Raw genomic sequence first — 21,280 nt, 5'->3', positions numbered from 1 at the left:
ATTCCAGGTGTTTTCAAATGGGTTCCTTGAATATCAAATTGGGAATTTTTATCCCAATTGGGAATTTTTTATGCATACAATCTAAGACGAAATAATATCATTTTCCTGTAAAAACGGAAAATGAATATTAAGTTAATTTCACATGTACACTGAGTGAAGAAATTAATGGATTCAGACCAGGGAAGTTGTAATACATGAATATGATGCACTATCATCAAAACTTTGGTAAACGAGGCCTATTACAAAAACATAATATACCACAAGTACAATGTACCAGCTAATATAAGCCTATGGCAAGCCGTTTAGCTATTTATTCGAATTACAAATTATCTCATAATATATAAGATATCTTATGTAATATATAAGATATCTCATATAATATTTAATATTTATTTAAAATATCTTAAAGTATATGAAATATCTTATAAATATGTTTTGTATAAGATATCTTATATAATTTATTTAATAAAATTAAGAAAATTATATGAAATATCTTCTAATTTATATACGATATATCTAATAATATTTCTTATAATATATAAGATATCATAAATAATATTTTTTATAAGATATCTTATATAAAAAAGATATCTTATATAATATAGAAGATATCTAATATCGATTTTAAAATATATATCTTACATATATATATATATATACTTTAAATAAGATATCTTACAAATATACTTTAGATAAGATATCTTACAAATATACTTTAGATAAGATATCTTACAAATTTACTTTAAAAAGATATCTTATATAGTTTATAAAATATCTTATATAATTTATAAGATATCTGATAAAGAAAATTATATATATCTCATAAATTATTTAAGATATCTCGTAAACTATATAAGATATCTTATAAACTTTATAAGATATCTTTCAAACTATATCAAATATCTTATGAACTATTATATAAGATATCTTATAAAATTTATGAGATATCTTGAAGTTAGATTAAATAGCAATTTGACGGCTTGCCATATTAACCTGTGAAAAAATTCATCCATTGGGTGTTTTTTCAACAGATCATCTTTATAAACTTACCTTGATTTAAATGTATTTTAAATAGAACTGGCCAATTGTCGAATTCAGAAAAGCAATTACAAAAGTATATACTATTTACTTTAATTGATAAGATATTTAAAGCAATTGAACCAGTGAACTTTAAAATTATTAAGATCATTTTCATATCTTTTGAAACAGTTCCATAATGATGACATCGTATTTCAGGGGGAGGGGGTCTCATTTCATGAATGGTCTATCATCAACGTTATTTCTAAAACGCTCAAACTTTTGTCTTTTGCGGAAAAAATAGCAAATTATAAAATAATTTCTTCTACAAAACAAGTTTTAATCAAATTACATAACCGGCTCTGCTGGGCGATCTGCTTTTACCATTAAAATTCATTCATCAATGTTATATCAAAAATTTGAATTTGCTCTTTGCCGAGGTTTGTTTTGACACCCAATTTTATCACCGTGTATCATCCAGGGATGATTCCAGGTGTTTTCAAATGGGTCCCTTGACTACATCAAATTGGGAATTTTTACCCCAATTGGGAATTTTTTATGCATACAATCAAAAACGAAATAATATCATTTTCCTGGCCTATAAAAACGGAAAATGTATTTTAAGTTTCACCTGTACACTGATTGAAGAAGTTATTGGATTCAGACCAGGGAAGTTGCAAACAAAAAATTCTCTGAAACCGATATTATCAAGATGCTTGATTTCTTGATTGACAACATATTTGTAACGTTCGGAGGACGTGTTTTTTCAACAGACTGTCGGCATCCCAATGGGAACAAACTGTGCCCCTCTACTTGCCGACTTGTTTCTTTATTATTATGAGGCTGACTTCATGCAGGAACTTCTTAGGAAAACAGATAAGAAGTTAGCAATATCCTTTAACTCTACTTTCCGCTATATAGATGACGTTCTTTCACTAAACAATTCAAAATTTGGTGACTATGTGGAACGCATCTATCCCATCGAATTGGAGATAAAGGATACTACAGATACAGTTAAGTCGGCTTCATATCTTGACTTACATCTAGAAATTGACAATGAGGGTCGGTTGAAAACAAAACTTTACGACAAAAGACATGATTTCAGCTTTCCAATTGTGAACTTTCCATTTCTAAGTAGCAACATTCCAGCAGCACCTGCATACGGGGTATATATCTCCCAATTGATACGATATTCCCGTGCTTGCATTTCCTATCATGATTTTCTTGATAGAGGGTTACTGCTCACAAGGAAGATATTAAACCAAGAGTTCCAAATGGTGAAGTTGAAATCATCCCTTCGTAAATTTTACGGACGCCATCACGGGTTGGTTGACCGTTATGGAATAACCGTTTCACAAATGATATCGGATATGTTCCTTACGTCGTAACTACAATCCCCTTCCTTTTCATGAATGTGACCTACCGAATTAGACTATTTACCGGATTTGTAATCACATAAGCAACTAGACGGGTGCCACATGTGGAGCAGGATCTGCTTACCCTTCCGGAGCACCTGAGATCACCCCTGGTTTTTGGTGGGGTTCGTGTTTATTCTTTAGTTTTCTATGTTGTGTCATTTTTGCTATTGTTTTTCTGTTTGTCTTTTTTCATTTTTAGCCATAGCGTTGTCAGTTTGTTTTAGATTTATGAGTTTGACTGTCCCTTTGGTATCTTTCGTCCCTCTTGTAATACATGAATACCATTATGCACTATCATCTTAACTTTGGTAAACAAGGCATATATACCAGCTAACATAAACCTATGGCAAGCAGTTTAGCTATTTATTCGAATTTCAAATTATCTCAAATTATTTCATAATATATGAGATATCTTATATAATTTAATATTTTAAAGCTATCTTATATTATATGAGATATCTTATATATTTAATAAGATATCTTATAAAGTTTAAAAACTATAAGATATCTTATTAAATATATAATATATCTTATATACTTATAAGATATCTTATATACTTTAAAAGATTTCTTCTAAAGTTTATAAGATATCTCATTAAGTATATGAAATATCTTATCAAAATTTTTTATACAAGATATCTTATATAGTTTATTGGATATCATCTTAAGAAAATTATATAAGATATATTATATGAATTATCTTATAATTTCTATACGATGTCTCTAATAATATATCTAATATGATATATAAGATATCTTATATAATCTTTTTTATAAGATATCTTATATAAATATATATCTTATATAATAAAGAAGATATCTAATATCGCTAATAATAAGATATCTTATATAGTATATAAGATATCTTATAATATACTTTATATAAGATATCTTATATATAGTTCATAATATATATCATATAGTTTATAAGACATGTAAGATATATGATAAAGAAAACTATATGAGATATCTTATAAACTATAAAAGATATCTCATAAACTTTATAACATATCTCATGAACTATGTAAGATATCTTATAAACTTTATAAGATATCTTACAAACTATATAAGATATCTTACAAACTATATAAGATATCTAATGAACTATTATATAAGATATCTTGTAAAGTTTATGAGATATCTTGAAGTTAGATTGAATAGCAAAATGGCATGCCGTATTAACCACTGAAAAAAACCGCTGGGGCTCATTTCATGAATGGTCTATCATCAACATTATTTTCAAAAACGCGCAAACTTTTGTCTTTTGAGGAAATAGAGCAAAATATAAAATAATTTCTTTTACAAAACAAGTTTTAATCAGGTTACATAACCGGCTCTGCTGGGCGATCTGCTTTTATAAGATCGGCACCCATTAAAATTTATTCATCAATGTTGTATCAAAATTTGAATTTGTTCTTTGCCGAGGTCTGCTTTGACACCAATTTTGACAAAAAGCATTTTTGCAATGCTGTGCGCTCCACTTTTGCGAATTCAAATACTCCCATAACATTTTATTCAATTGAATCCGGCTGCTAAAATTGTTTACCTCAAGTTCAATGTTGACATAATTAAATTGTTGTAAATAAAATGCGATCATAGTCAGCATTCTTATCTGGATTTTACTACGTTTTGACGACAAACTATGACAAATTATAGTTGCCGTAATCGGTGACTGAAACTTTTCCGGAAATACCGATTTTTATTTTATTTTCCTGAATTGGGAATTTATATTCACAAACATTTTTTGGGGCCGCTGGCAGATTTAAGGGCCGCTAAGCGGCCCTAAACTATATAGTGGAATCATCCCTGTCATCGTACAGCGGATATAGGTACTAACCAAGCTGACGTGAGCGATTTCGATCTTACACGGTTAAAAAGTCTTCGTTTTGTTCCCATAATATCAATGTGTACTTCAATCTAAACATAATTGTTGTTTTAAGAAATGATTTGGTCGTAGGTTGATGATTAGAGATGTCTAATTATTTTCCCAAAACAAGAACGATTACTAAAATCATGTGCAAATACTTGTAAAAGAAGTTGGCCCTCGTCTCATCTGATAAAATTCTATATTCAAAAAAATGATTCATTGCAACTCTTTTTCTGATAGAAGGTCAATGGGTGTGTGTAATAAGTATAGCTGTTTCAATATTTGGCATTGAAATCTTTCATAGATATATTTTATCCCTAAAGAAGCATTGTGTACGGTGTTTAGCTGACCACATAAATCCTTATGTACGGTGCATAGTTAAGTTGTTGTACACCATACACAAAAACTTTATTTTCATACTCGTTTGTTACCCAAACAGTTTCAAGGCATGAGTAATCACAGGTAAGTTTATGATTGGTAACTATTATTGTTGCCCTGTATTAGGTTTCTGTCAGATAAAACATGTAAATTTCTCAACAACTGTATCGAAATTGAAAGTGGGTGTTGACTTTCACAACTATTTGCGCATGAACAAGTTAATTGTTCTTATTTGAATATCAAAGTTGTTTTATGAATAGGAAAACAATCGATGCAAAAATTATTTAGGAGCAGGAATTTCAAATGTTTAGAAATGTACATTGAATATTGATAAAGCAAAACAAAGATCTTCGTTACCTTGTAAGGTCAAAATCGATCATGCCCGCTTGGTTAGTACCTATAATATATCCGGTGTACTGATGATACACGATGTTGACAAAAAACATATTTTTTATCAACCTGCTGAGCGATCTACTTTTACGAGACCAAATACTCCCATAACATTTTAACTTCATTTGAATCCGGCCGCTAAAATTGTTTACCTCATGTTGACATAATTAAATCGTTGTTAATAAAATGCAATCATAGTCAGCATTTTCATCCGGATTTTACTACGTTTTGACAACAAACTATGAAAAATTATAGTTGCTCTAATCGGTGACGGAAACTTTTCCGGAAATACCGATTTTTGTTTTATTTTCCTGAATTGGGAATTTATATTTACAAACAATTTTTTGGGGCCGCTGGCCGATTTAAGGGCCGTTAAGCGGCCCTAAACTATATAGTGGAATCATCCCTGAAACAAGTCATCAGTTCACTACTTTTGACAACAAATTTTGATATCAGTGCCGCCTGGTGTCTAAAAACTCTTACACTTTTTTAAGGTTCATGTGGACCCTTTGGCTAAAATGGCAGTATTTTCACCTCAAAATTCACTCTGAGTACAGGCAAACCCGCGCATCTGTAAAAATGTTCAGGCATGGCATGCCCTAGATAAATAAATTTCAAATATGTTTTATGTTTAAGAAAAATAAAAACTTACCAGGATTTTGCTGTACACTTTTTTTCATTCCTCCACAGAAGAAGGTGGCAAAATAAACTAAGTTGGGAAACAGGTTTGAGAACTTCCCCACAGGTAATAATTGAAGTGAGCGGTATTGATTGACAAGGACAATAGATGGACAAGAGATACCTGACAATAATTGGTGATTTAGCTGTGTACCTGAGTGGACCATATCAGGGGAAACTCACACAGGAACAAGTGCCTGTAGTTGATGTGTCAAAAATGTAACAAATATTTTTTAAATGAGCTAAAACGAGTGTTTCATTTCTTCACATGAGTCAGATATAACAGAAATATTTAAAACTTACCCTTAAAAGCCCTCGAAATGATGTCTTCTTGGTGAAAAAAGAAATGTTTGCAGTTTGTCGATAGCAGCAAAGCGGAAGTTTTGTCAAAACGAGACACTGAATGACGGGATTGGGACAAGTCGGACCAAGAAAACTCGGACCACTTTAAAAGAAACTCAGATTAGATTGAAAGACAAATCGGACCAGTTTGAAACACTGATTGGGCCCATTTAAAACGGTTGATTCAATGGGAAAAAGGGGGTAGAGGCCGTAAGACCCCCCCCCCTTGTTTGATCGCCAAAAATAATAAATAATTATTCACGCTATATGTATGTACTGGTAAATGCCTCCGTTATCCGAAGAACCCCTCGAAAGCTGCGAGGGTACAGTGGTATCCATGTACACTACCTATCGGGATTAATGAAGATGTGTCACTAAAGTATATTTATACGACAATTATTTTTAGAAGGACAATCAATCCCCACCCAACACATTGTGAGTGCTAGGACACCGGGAAGTCTGTTATTATGGTGGAGGAAGCCGAAGAATTCTAGTCAAATCGGCACCTGGTTCAATCGGCACCTGGTCAAATCGGCACCCGGTATAATCAATTTGGCACCCGATGTAGTCATTTCGGCACCCATCATGTTGAATATGTTAATATATATCTTTTTTCAGTATTTTAAATGCCAATTTAACCAGGTGCCGATTTGACTTTTTCTATAGGTGCCGATTTGAATTGTACCCGAAGCCGAAGTACTCGGAGAACACCACCGGGCCACTCGGTGGAAACAGACAAACCAGAGAGATATCAGAAGATTGATCTCCAGGTCAAAGTAGGGGCACACCAACCGAGGCCCCCAAAGTACCCATTCTAGTTTAAACTCCGGTCTGGGTACCAGAGATGTGTGTGAGAGGGTGACAATTACCTTTCTGATGTACTGATATTTTTAGCACCCGACTGAAAATCGAACTCAGGACCTTCAGCACTGTAACCATCGGTCTTAACCATAACAGAGAGGGGGTCAGGACCTTTTTAATCTCGGGATTTCGGGATTGACCCTTTCGGGATCCGGGATTTTTTTTTTCGAATTTCGGGATTGACCCTTTCGGGATCCGGGAAATTTTTTTTCCGAATTTCGGGATGTCGGGATTTGAATTTATTTAAATTCGGGACCTCGGGATTTCAGGTTTTTAAGCACGGGATTATTATTAGCAATGTTTTTTTGTAGAATAGTATATTTGTTTTCTACAAGTTCAACTTGTATACAAAAACAGTCATGTACGTGCACTTAATTTTCTTGTTGGCTTTATTTGAAGAAAAAAAATAGTCAGTGACGTGTTCCCTTGGGAAATGCAGGAATTTTCACCTCCGCACACAAAAGTCTTAACACTTTCTGATATGTCAAATCCTCTGTTTGCTTAGAATTTATCTCCTGGTAAAAGTTTCGTTAACAGTCGACAATTTAAAGTTATTTTCTGTTTACTAGCTAGATCGTCCACCCTCACTTTCATCCAACCGTTAGACAGACGGTATAGAGAGGGTGTGGATGGGGTATAAAGAATAAAGAATAATGGGCAAAAATAAAGAATAGAGTAAAATGGGCAAAAAAGAGAATAGAGAATAATGGGGTGCTAAAATATAATGAATAACTTCAAAATTTCAAGAATTGGGTAAACATATACTGATTATAGAAAAGAACAATGTTCTGTCAGAATACAGTTATCAAGTAATTACAGAATAGCCACTATTATTTTTAAAGATAAAGAATAACGAGCGATTTTTTTTTTTAAATACAGAAAAGAACCGGTACCCCAATCAACCGTTGACCCTCATATAATGACACAGATAAACAAATCAAATGAACCGGGACCCTAATGAACCGTTGACCCACATATAATGACACAGATAAACAAATCAAATGAACCGGGACCCCAATCAACCGTTGACCAACATATAATGACACAGATAAACAAATCAAATGAACCGGGACCCCAATCAACCGTTGACTGAACCACATATAATGACACAGATAAACAAATCACATGAACCGGGACCCCAATCAACCGTTGACCCTCATATAATGACACAGATAAAGAAATCAAATGAACCGGGACCCTAATCAACGGTTGACCCTCATATAATGACACAGATAAACAAATCAAATGAACCGGGACCCTAATCAACCGTTGACCAACATATAATGAAACAGATAAACAAATCAAATGAACCGGGACCCCAATCAACGGTTGACCCTCATATAATGACACAGCTAAACAAATCACATGAACCGGGACCCTAATCAACCGTTGACCAACATATAATGACACAGATAAACAAATCAAATGAACCGGCACCCCAATCAACGGTTGACCCTCATATAATGACACAGCTAAACAAATCACATGAACCGGGACCCGAATCAACCGTTGACCAACATACAAATGTATAATGACACAGCTAAACAAATCACATGAACCGGGACCCTAATCAACCGTTGACCAACATATAATGAAACAGATAAACAAATCAAATGAACCGGGACCCCAATCAACCGTTGACTGAACCACATATAATGACACAGATAAACAAATCTAATGAACCGGGACCCTAATCAACCGTTGACCAACATATAATGAAACAGATAAACAAATCTAATGAACCGGGACCCTAATCAACCGTTGACCAACATATAATGACACAGATAAACAAATCTAATGAACCGGGACCCTAATCAACCGTTGACCAACATATAATGCCCATCTAAACAAATCAAATGAACCGGGACCCTAATCAACCGTTGACCAACATATAATGACACAGCTAAACAAATCAAATGAACTGGGACCCTAATCAACTGTTGACCAACATATAATGACACAGATAAACAAATCAAATGAATCGGGACCCTAATCAACCGTTGACCAACATATAATGACACAGATAAACAAATCAAATGAACCGGGACCCTAATCAACTGTTGACCAACATATAATGACACATATAAACAAATCAAATGAACCGGGACCCTAATCAACTGTTGACCAACATATAATGACACAGATAAACAAATCAAATGAAACGGGACCCTAATCAACCGTTGACCAACATATAATGACACAGATAAACAAATCTAATGAACCGGGACCCCAATCGACCGTTGACCAACATATAATGACACAGATAAACAAATCAAATGAACCGGGACCCTAATCAACCGTTGACCAACATATAATGACACAGATAAACAAATCAAATGAGCCGGGACCCTAATCAACCGTTGACCAACATATAATGACACAGATAAACAAATCTAATGAACCGGGACCCTAATCAACCGTTGACCAACATATAATGACACAGATAAACAAATCAAATGAGCCGGGACCCTAATCAACCGTTGACCAACATATAATGACACAGATAAACAAATCTAATGAACCGGGACCCTAATCAACCGTTGACCAATATATAATGACACAGCTAAACAAATCAAATGAACCGGGACCCTAGTCAACCTTTGACTAACATATACTGACACAGATAAACAAATCAAATGAACCAGGACCCTAATCAACCGTTGACCAACATATAATGACACAGATAAACAAATCAAATGAGCCAGGACCCTAATCAACCGTTGACCAACATATAATGACACAGATAAACAAATCAAATGAACCGGGACCCTAATCAACCGTTGACCAACATATAATGAAACAGATAAAACATTAAAAAACTTTACAGTTATTTGACCAGGTCTCAACACGGGCAAGTAAATTCTAAGGTCTCTATAAAAACAGTAAAAAACAATGTCACAAAACTAGGATACTTTCCATGTCACAAAAATATGTAACTTTACCCTGTCACAGAAATATGTAACTTTACGCTGTCACAAAAATATGTAACTTTACCCTGTCACAGAAATATGTAACTTTACCCTGTCACAGAAATATGTAACTTTACCCTGTCACAGAAATATGTAACTTTACCCTGACACAGAAATATGTAACTTTACCCTGACATAGAAATATGTAACTTTACCCTGTCACAGAAATATGTAACTTTACCCTGACACAGAAATATGTAACTTTACCCTGTCACAGAAATATGTAACTTTACGCTGTCACAGAAATATGTAACTTTACCCTGACACAGAAATATGTAACGTTACCCTGACATAGAAATATGTAACTTTACCCTGTCGCAGAAATATGTAACTTTACCCTGACACAGAAATATGTAACTTTACCCTGTCACAGACATATGTAACTTTACCCTGTCACAGAAATATGTAACTTTACCCTGACACAGAAATATGTAACTTTACCCTGACACAGAAATGTGTAACTTTACACTGTCACAGAAATATGTAACTTTACCCTGACACAGAAATATGTAACTTTACCCTGACACAGAAATGTGTAACTTTACCCTGACACAGAAATGTGTAAAATTTCCCTGTCACAAAAATATGTAACTTTACCCTGTCACAGAAATGTGTAACTTTACCCTGACACAGAAATGTGTAACTTTACCCTGACATAGAAATATTTAACATTACCCTGACACAGAAATATGTAACTTTACCCTGACACAGAAATGTGTAACTTTACCCTGTCACAGAAATATGTAACTTTACCCTGTCACAAAAATATGTAACTTTACCCTGACATAGAAATATGTAACTTTACGCTGTCACAGAAATATGTAACTTTACCCTGTCACAGAAATTTGTAACTTTACCCTGTCAAAGAAATATGTATCTTTACCCTGTCACAGAAATATGTATCTTTACCCTGTCACAGAAATATGTAACTTAACCCTGACACAGAAATATGTATTTTTACCCTGACACAGAAATATGTAACTTTACACTATCACAGAAATATGTAACTTTACCCTGTCACAGAAATATGTAACTTTACCTTGTCACAAAAATATGCAACTTTACCCTGTCACAGAAATTTGTAACTTTACCCTGACACAGAAATGTGTAACTTTACCCTGTCACAGAAATGTGTAACTTTACCCTGACACAGAAATGTGTAACTTTACCCTGACACAGAAATATGTAACTTTACCCTGACACAGAAATATGTAACTTTACCCTGACACAGAAATATGTAACTTTACCCTGACACAGAAATATGTAACTTTACCCTGACACAAAAATATGTAACTTTACCCTGACACAGAAATATGTAACTTTACGCTGTCACTGACATATGTAGCATCCGTTACGGTAAGATAAACTGTAAATTTACCATGTTACAGAAATATGCAACTTTCCGCTGTCACTGACATCATTTTGTAAATGCACCTTGTCACAAACATAGGTAGCTACTCTGTAAAAAAACTGTAAATTTGCCCGGTCACAGAAATATGTAACTAATTAAATGTACTCCGTCACTGAAATATATAACTCAACCCTGTCACATAAATTTGCGAATGCACCATGTCACAAACATATGTACGTGTAGCTACTTTGTAAAACAAGTTGTTCTCTTTAAAAAAAACAAAAGCAATACGTGAACCTAATACCGCTGACGGCTGGGTCACCAAAAGATTGTTGCTGAATTTTTATTTGCTTTTGAATTGAAATAATTGACTGTGATTAGAAGAAGTCAGTTGAGAGTGAATATTTACATCTACTATTTGAATATACATTTTAAAGCTAGACTATTTTATTAAGTACTTGGAAATGTACATAATTTTCCAGATGATAACCCTTTTGCAAATCCAAATTTCTACAAACCGGATGACTTATGCAAATTGCACAAACCAATCGCAATATAAATTTATGCACCGAGTTTGCTTTATAAACTGGAATTCTGCATGCATTTACTTTATCATATATTTATATTTTATTTCCTGCATGGACTTTCATGCACTCAACTCGTTATTGAAGTCGTCTGTACTCATGTATATGTTAATTGTATAGATAAATCTAAAGTCCAATGTACATGTGCAATGAAACCTGTGGCATGTAACTGATTGGGACATCTTATAAAGAGACTTTTTTTTGGTCTAATAAATTAAGTAAGTAATTATGACCGTGCATGCAAGTCACATGTCAATCTCTTACAGTCGTGTCCTAAATTTAGATAAGAAAAATAAAAATGCACATTCACGAGTAAAATAAGTATAATTGATTTTTTTTCAGAACGCAAACCGATAGTGTGCTTTTATAATGCGATCTATAATGTGAATGAATCAAGATGTGAATGATAGTTGGGCAACACAGTGAATACAATTTTCAAAACTGTACCATAGTATGTAGATGTTATAAGGTAATACTATTAAAACAAACAAACAAAAATAGGTTTGAAATTTTATAATAAACATACATTCTTGTCAGTCATTTTTAATAGATATACATGTAGTATCAATAAACACAAGCATCAAGTATTTAAGGACGGACATTTTATTAATCAAATGATTCTATTTTAAAATTCTACCATTCCACTATAAGAACAGATTGCTATACAAAATATCAGCAAAGACTTATAAATCCATACTTAAACAGTACAAAAATCTTGTTTGCTTCAATTTGAACCTAACATCACACATGCCACTTCAAAAGCACACATTGAGCTATCAGAATTAGTTTTCCCATGAGGACTCGGTGTGTCAGTGTAAGATCACCCCGATGGCCGGAGGCCAGAAGGTGATCTAACACTGACACACCAAGTCAGAATGGGATAACTATTTTATATCCCAACTGTTTAAGATTAGATGAAAAACCATTTACAATTCATAAAATATAGTTTAGAACGTGACGTCACACAACCGTTTGAATATACTTTATACATTACTATATATAAATATATACCCTTTATGACCCCCTCACCCGATTTCTAAATATAAAACCATGTCAACTCGCCCCACTAGCCCATCGGCCAACACTAAATCGCCACTTTCTAAAAAATCGCCCCACTCTTGTTTTTCAACTCGCCACACTTATGAAAAAGGGTAAATCCCAATGAACAATCAGTCTGACAACTCTTATTTATAAAACTCGTATTTATAAAAAGTGTTAAAATCCCACTGAATAAAGGTGTGCCAACTCGACCAACTGATAAAATAAGTAAATGCTTCCTTTAAATATCTTAGATAACTTAGAGTTCGTATCTAGTCATCCTGGTGTAAGGGTATGTGTCGTAGGTTGATATTCTTTTATTTAAGCAATTCAAGCATTAGTGTTACCCTTTGTTTTAAATGTAAACAACAAGTGGATGAAGACGAAGCATATCATGTAAACGGACTAAACGAATATAAGTTATATATTTATCCCACACAAACACACTATTTGCAATTCTGTAAGCGTAGTTCCGGTTACACAAACATAAATGACTCTTTGTTATACTGTGGATTCATTATTATTCGTGGGATACCAATGTTCTTGAATTTCGTTGTTACAGGCATACCACGAATTTAAAGGTTCAACGAATTATAAATTTTCTGTAGGATTGTGTGCAGACTATGGCAAAACCACGAAATCAAAAATCCACAAAAATACATGTTCCTCATTTCAGGAAAATTGGTCCCCACAAAAATAAATGAATCACAAGTATTGAACATTAAGTATTTAAAAGAAGTATATCGGATATCTTAACAGATGTAAAACGATTTATTATTATTCATTTAGAACTGTAAACCTTGTCATATAGACAAGGATAAATTTTTGCCTTATTATGTGCGTCTTACTTATTTTAACAAAATCAGGAGCTTCACTCTCACCCTTTTCCGGCGATCTGTTTTATGCATGAGACTCGGTATGCTCGATGAAATGTCTTAATGTTGGACAATTTGCTTAAATGTAGATGTGAAGAATACGTCGTGGAGGCAGGCACCTAACGACTGTGGTAAAAGAGAGGCGAACGATACTAGAGGGACATTCAAACTAGTAAATCGAAAATATACTGACTATGCCATGGCTAAAAAAGGAAATTGACAAACAGACAAACAATAGTACACAAAATGCAACATAGAAAACTAATCTGATGTTCAGTTGTGTCGTTTGTTGGTGTGGTTCATAAGTGTTTCTTGTTTTCGTTTTTTAAATAGACTAGACCGTAGGATTCCCGTTTGAATGATTGTACAGATGTTATGTTATGTCCCTTTATACCTTGTTGTTCGGTGTGAGCCAATGCTTCGTGTTGAAGACCGTACTTTGATTTTTAATGGTTTACTTTTACAAATTGTGACTTGGTTAGGGAATTGTCTCATTGGCACTCATTTCACATCTTCTTATATATATACAAAGACTATACAAAGCAACACAAACCAGTAAGTATTAAAGCATTATGCAGTCTTTACTAACAGACAGATGGCTTCTCAATGTGCGATATATGCAATCGTCCCGATTCTTAGCAAGTTATGACCAAATAAAAAAGAAAGAATTAAATATATTCTATTACATCCCAATTTTCCAAAAGATTACTTCTGGAAGGTGTACAGTAGCCTCTCTCTGAATTCGCGTCCATTTACATTTTGTAGAGACCCTACAAAGACAGATCTCGATCACAACCCTGAAGCTTACAGTTCGACACATTTAGAAAGGCATATTCGACGAGAGGAAGCTACTAGCAGGTCCCTGTTAAAGAATCTTATATTTGACGAAGCATATTGAATCTTACAAGTCTACTGACCAGTCAGTTATATTTCATCAGTCATTATAACTGGTTTACTTGTGTTTTGATGAAGATAAATGAAAACTCACCCTAACTATACCATGTTACAAAGTATATAGTACGATATTACTTATCCATTTTTTAAAATCAATATGGACTTTAATTATTCAAGGTACATTGACAATTATTTCCTTCTATTGTACATAAAGAACATGGTGACAGACAACTACCTTGAAGATTTATAGAGTTTCAACAGTGATCCCATAGTAATGAAATACACGTATGACAAACTACAATTAGTCTTTTGAAATCTTTCTCAATTGTACAATGGGTGCACTCGACTCCAATCTTAATTGACTAGACTTGTCAGTTTTCCTATCGATGATCGGTGGTTTTCTCCGGGCACTCCGGTCTCCTAACTAATAAAAACTGACCGCCACAAAATAGCCTAAATGCGGTGCTTAAAAGTGGCATTTAAACACCAAAAAATCAAATCAAATCAAATATTTTGATACAAAAAGTTAAAATATTGATACTGATGTCTTATTATTAATCTTCGTTTATCAAGTTTTATTCGAGGTTTTAAAAGGGAACAGTTGACGAAACATTTTTTATCGATATGATAGTGTGCTTAGATATATATTTATAATGTACTTTATCAATAGAAAAGCCGGAGTATTAAATATAGTGTTGAACGGAATACAATATTATGAATTGCTTGACAAACTTAAAAATCTCTGAGATTGCATTATCATTTAGTGTGTTAATTTCAAGAGAAAAACTATACAAACTTTAAATACACACTTTAAATACATTCTCAAACCTAATAAATTTATAATCGTTAATAACACATGGCTTAATAAAAACTATGTGATAAAGAGAGACAAAAAACGAGCTCTATTTGCCATATCTTAAATAAATAACTTTAAATGACATCCGAATATAAAATGTGAGATTCTAGTGTTATTAGTCATTGAACTATCTATCACGCTCAAACAATGTGTCTTTTGTATATATATTTAAAATGTCCACACATGGATAAACTTGTATGGCTCTTTGTTATATTGCACCTGGTGTATTTAACAAAATTATTTGGTGTCGAAAACAATGACGACGACTTTAATATTTGTTCACTCGAAATATTTCCTGTACACTTATAACTTGTAAACTTATTTTGTTGATTTATCTATGCCTTCTATCCCATTGGGGTATAACTGTGCATTATTCAATAAACGTTTATACTACAATCAGCTATTTTACTATACAGATAAAGCTATACGTATAAACGTTAGCTTTATACGTCAATGACATCAACTAACCTATAAGCCCCGCCTACTTATCAGAACTTCTGTATTTCATCAACAACGTCACGTCACAACCATCACAACGTGGAGTAACAATGGTCAAACTTTTATGAATTTAATTTTGTTATGTCTTCAAATTGGTAATTTATATACCATGTTTATTAAACATTATTAATTAGGTTAGAACCTCGCATTTCCCCTGTTTCTAAGCCTCATACAAATAAATTTCATATTTCAAGACAATATACGTATATTGTCTAATTATACTGCAATCAGCTATTTAACTATACAGATAAAGCTATACGTATAAACTTGTTATGTCTTCAAATTGGTAATTTATATACCATGTTTATTAAATGTTATAAATTAAGTTCATTTTCCCTTTCTAATTCCTGAAAATGTCCATGTCCTACCGCCGGGACTACGCTCATAGGAAAATACCCCAAAATGGTACCCCATGAGGGACATTCCAAACACTTTTTTTTAACAACAATTTGTTACATATTTTTTTTTTTTTTTTTTTATTTTTTTATATATTTCAGTATAAAGACAATATACGTATAGTGTCTTGAAATATGAAAATTATTTGTATTCGGCACAAAACGGGAATATGCTCGGTACAACCTCGCATTTTAACCGTTTCTAAGCCTCATACAAATAAATTTCATATTTCAAGACACTATACGTATATTGTCTAAATACAAATTTTAACTTCGTTACTTTTGCGAGATGCAACACATTCACAGGCTACTTTTTACGGCAGTCTATGGTCTCATTGCAGATTTTATTTTTACTTTGTACATTTGCATGTTTCAAATCTCCATTTTTTTGCGGATACTCCTCTTTTGTACAGACTAAATGTTAGTCAAAATAGATTTGTTCACAAAATCCTATAAAATCATGTCTTTTCCAAATAATTTGTTTCGACAAGGACGTCAGTATTCTTAAATTCAATTGTACGTGACTATTTACTCTTCATGATCCGCGCAAATATGACGTTAACCCTTGTATTAATGTATTTGTTTTATCTACTACACATGCTTTACGGTCCGTTTAACTTTAAGCCGGGGGTCTTGGAGGCAACGTATAGTCTGATTTATAAAAGAGGGACGAAAGATACCAAAGGGACAGTCAAACTCGTAAATCCAAAACAAACTGACAACGCCATGGCTAAAAATGAAAAAGACAAACAGAAAAACAATAGTACACATGACACAACATATTAAACTAAAGAATAAACAACACGAACCCCACCAAAATCTAGGGGTGATCTCAGGTGCTTCGGAAGGGTAAGCAGATCCTGCTCCACATGTGGCACCCGTCGTGTTGCTTATGTGATTACAAATCCGGTAAATAGTCTAATTCGGTAGGTCAAATTCATGAAAGGGAAGGGGATTATAGTACTACGTAAGGAACATATCCGATATCATTTGTGAAACGGTTATTCCATAACAGTCAACCGTTAAGTTGATAGAAAGGAATTCGAAAAGCAAAACAAAAATCAAATTTCCCCTCCGAAAAAAATATCTAAATGATCAAATAAAAAGGGCAATTGAATTTAAAGAAAACATAAACTTTTTTGCAATTGCAAATCATTATTTATTCTTTCCTTTTGTTCTCATTTTGAGAAAATACAATTACATTTTTTATATATGAATATGTGTGTAATACATTATCATATCTTTCATTTACATTCCATTTAAAAGGTTATTGTACCCAATGTAGCGTCTAGTTACTAAGCAATCAATGAAAAACACGCGATTTGTCTATTTATTTAAAATTTTACTCTTAAATAAACAAACAGGATCTTTCTTATATTGTACCGAAAGTTTTTAAAAGAAGTATATTATGTGTAGTTACATATGTAAACAGGCTTGTTATTCTATTTATGAACATTTCATTCTAGTTGCATTTCCATATTATATGCTAGCGATAACAAGTTTTAGCATTTTGAGGAGCTTACTTCTTAACCTTTGAGTGTACATGATTGAGGAACAAAATCGCCGACAGAAGCAACACTATGTCTAGATTAATTAACGTCTTCAACAATAGATAGATGGCAACGTTATATTTCAAACTAATAGATATCTCAATTTGTAAAAGTTAGGAACCATTCAAAGAGAAAAATAAATATGTCATATTAACCAAAACTTGGCTTTGGCTAGGTCTGTAGTATCCTCTCTTTTTATTCACGTTTATTAACACTATACAGAGGTTTTATAACGATAGACCTGCACCATGCAGTTTGTTATTCGACACAATTGTAAATGTGAAAATTATATATAAAAAAGCCATTAACTAGTCCAGTGTGTTGGAGGTAATTCTATCTTATGCTTCTGGTCAGGTTTGGTAAACAAAAAAAATGGGGGGAATTATATTGAAAAGCATGAATCAAATGTAACATGTTGTTTAAATAATTGTGATCTTTGATTCATATGAAACACAAGATAAGGTGAAATAAAGAGTTAGAGGTAAGAAATACAAGCGTCAACTAATAATAAGAGCTACGATATAATATTTTGTAAACTGTAGTCTAACGTAAAATAGTCCTTTCTAGTCTAGATTAAATAATTAAAGCTTGAGTGTTTACGACAACGTTTTCTTCATTTTGATATCTACAAAACGTATTACACAGAATATTTATCGTATATATAAGGATTGAATGGCATATAACATGATACAACTGACTATCAACAATACATTCCATGTCATATAAAAAAGAAGATGTGGTATGATTGCCAAAGAGACAACTCTCCACAAGAGACCATATGACCAGGAAATTAACAACTGTGTGTCACCGTAGGGTTTTCAACAATGAGCAAAGCTCATACCGCTATAAAAGGCTCCGAAATGACAATAACTAGTAACTAGTAAGTAGACTATTTTACTGTTTTGTACGAGAAAATTAAAACGTGTCTACTCAATAGTCATTTATATTTCTTGAATTGTAATTGTGCAGTAAATCAAGAAGACTATCAAATTATAAAAACCTCCGAAAGGGGGGGGGGGGGTTGGCTGGTCTACAAAACGTCTCATAAGTGAAACTAATATCTGCAAGATTAAAAGGTCAAAAACAGGGCACGAAATCCTGAAAGGTTTGTTTTCCAAAAACAGATACTATGATATTTTCCAGGGTTAACCAAATGAAAAGAAATGATTGTATATGTTAGTAACTAAACTTTAATTAGAATAAATATCCAAATATCGAAGATTTTTTGATAATCATTAAACACATTATTTCCTATTATTGTGTTTTTATAATAGTAAAAACTTTTATAACATATTTCAAAAATGAATACGAAAACAAAATATGAAACCTTTTCAACAAAACCCGATTTTGAAATATTATATCCTAGCCTAACAATAGTGTCGTGACTAAACTATCGACCACGTACACATTGTGTGCCTTTTGTGATTTTTGTTAAAGGTCCTCGCATGAATAAACATAAATGCCTCAGTTATATTGCACCTTAAGTATTTAAAAGAAGTATTGGGTTACGTAGACATTTCAGAAAACTTTACATGATTTCAATCGAAATATTTGCTGTACACTTAAAATATTATTTTTCATTTCTGCGAGTTATAACGAATTCATAACAGCTGTCGATGGTCTTATTTTATAAAAGATTTACCCTGCTCTGCAGAATGTTTGAAATCTCGCGCGGTACAGACTAAATGATAAATAGATTGACAGACCTTTTCCCCTCAAAATAAGGTATTGCTATCTATATTGTAATGCCAACTATCCATGGTCCTTGCAAAGTAGGCATATAATAGGGATATACTTGAAAACATCCACTTCTTTTGAACTTTGGAATCATTCCACATATCCTTATTTCCATATATATATTCTTTTGTTTTAGATTTATTTGTAACTGTTTCTGGTTTTTTTTATCTCATCATTCCGTTTCAATTTCGTACTTTATTTGGCGTACTAAATTATAATCCTGGTACCTTTGATAACTATTATTTGGCCTTTTTAACATTTTCACTGATTAGTCTTTTGTAGACGAAACGCGCGTCTGAAGACTTTAGACTATACCATACAGCCTAAAAACCTTCAAGACATTTCTCTGCATTTACATTAATGTGTTAAAACCATTGAAGGTCTGTGAATGCGTTACATTCCTATGTATACGTATTCAAGACTTGAGGGGAAAGAGGGTGTCGTTGTGGAACTAATTTTTCGACATAGATAGACATACACTGAGAATGCAACAATAAATCATGTTTTTTTCTACATAGAACCTAAGAAATTATAAAATGTTTTCTATAAAAAGAGAACAATCGACGATCAGCAAAAGAATTCTGACTGACCGAATGATGTTATGAAACTTAAAGGAATGTTTAATAGCAAAGTTTTCATAAACCTGCCTTTTACTTTTAGAAACAAAAAATACATATCTCATTTAAATATAGATGACATTCAATTGTTAAATATTAAGAAGTTACTTGTTAAATACAAACTATTGTCTGAAGACAGAAACAAAATGTGCTTACCTCAAACTGACTTAAATATCTGTCAAATATCAATATGCGAGTTATTCACTATCAAACCGTTCACTTATATCCCATCTTAAAATTTAAACTTCAGACTACATAACATGTAGTTACTGAGTAAAGATAAAACACACGCTATTTGTCTTTTTATTTAAAAGATATCCGCTTGAACAAACATACAATGTCCTTGGTTATATTTTACCTAAGGTATTTAAAAAAGAAAATTTAATATGGTTACAGGTGTAAACAGTCTTTGTACGTATTTATCCGAATTGTGCGCACTGTCAAAATATAAAATAATTAAACTACTGAACTCATATGAAAATCAAACACGGATTTTTTTTGTTATCAATTTACAAAATTAAAACCTTTAGACATGAAATGACTGTAAATCAACTGCTATATTCCTTATTTATGAAAGACTTTTCCTTGTTTAGAAAATGGTTTATTAAACCTGGTTTATTACCTTGCTTAACCTTTCATTTGTATGACAGTTGCATATAATTCAACTATATTGACAACAATCTGTGAGCAAAACATACAAACATAATATGGAAAATGTAAAAAAAATAATTATAGCAGTCGACATTTTGTAACAGTGAAACATATAAAAAACTGGCCGCCCGTCGGACCACAGAAAACAACCGCTTTGTAGGAGTGGCTGGTTCGTCAGAATTTAAGTCACTTCGAGTTACTTCCCTTATTATATATGTATTTGTGGACATTTGAAAATATATATTACCTTAATCGAAATGTATGTGAAATTTTGTTTTTTATACTATATGTATCATAAAATACAGGTACAATTT

At 32.7% G+C, this 21,280-nt stretch overlaps 1 long non-coding RNA gene across 1 annotated transcript in view; it reads right to left on the bottom strand.

Moving 5' to 3' along the window:
- LOC139495032 (uncharacterized) overlaps positions 1-20,594 on the bottom strand; it is a 44,392-nt gene extending 23,798 nt beyond the window's left edge. The window contains exon 1 of the long non-coding RNA XR_011657238.1: positions 20,472-20,594. This is a non-coding gene — a long non-coding RNA (uncharacterized lncRNA). The remainder of the gene's footprint in view (positions 1-20,471) is intronic.
- Positions 20,595-21,280: the final 686 nt, after the last annotated feature.

This window comes from Mytilus edulis, chromosome 11 (genome assembly GCF_963676685.1).
Source record: "Mytilus edulis chromosome 11, xbMytEdul2.2, whole genome shotgun sequence".
Classification (NCBI taxonomy): domain Eukaryota; kingdom Metazoa; phylum Mollusca; class Bivalvia; order Mytilida; family Mytilidae; genus Mytilus; species Mytilus edulis.
This window is presented reverse-complemented; position numbering and strand designations above follow the sequence as displayed.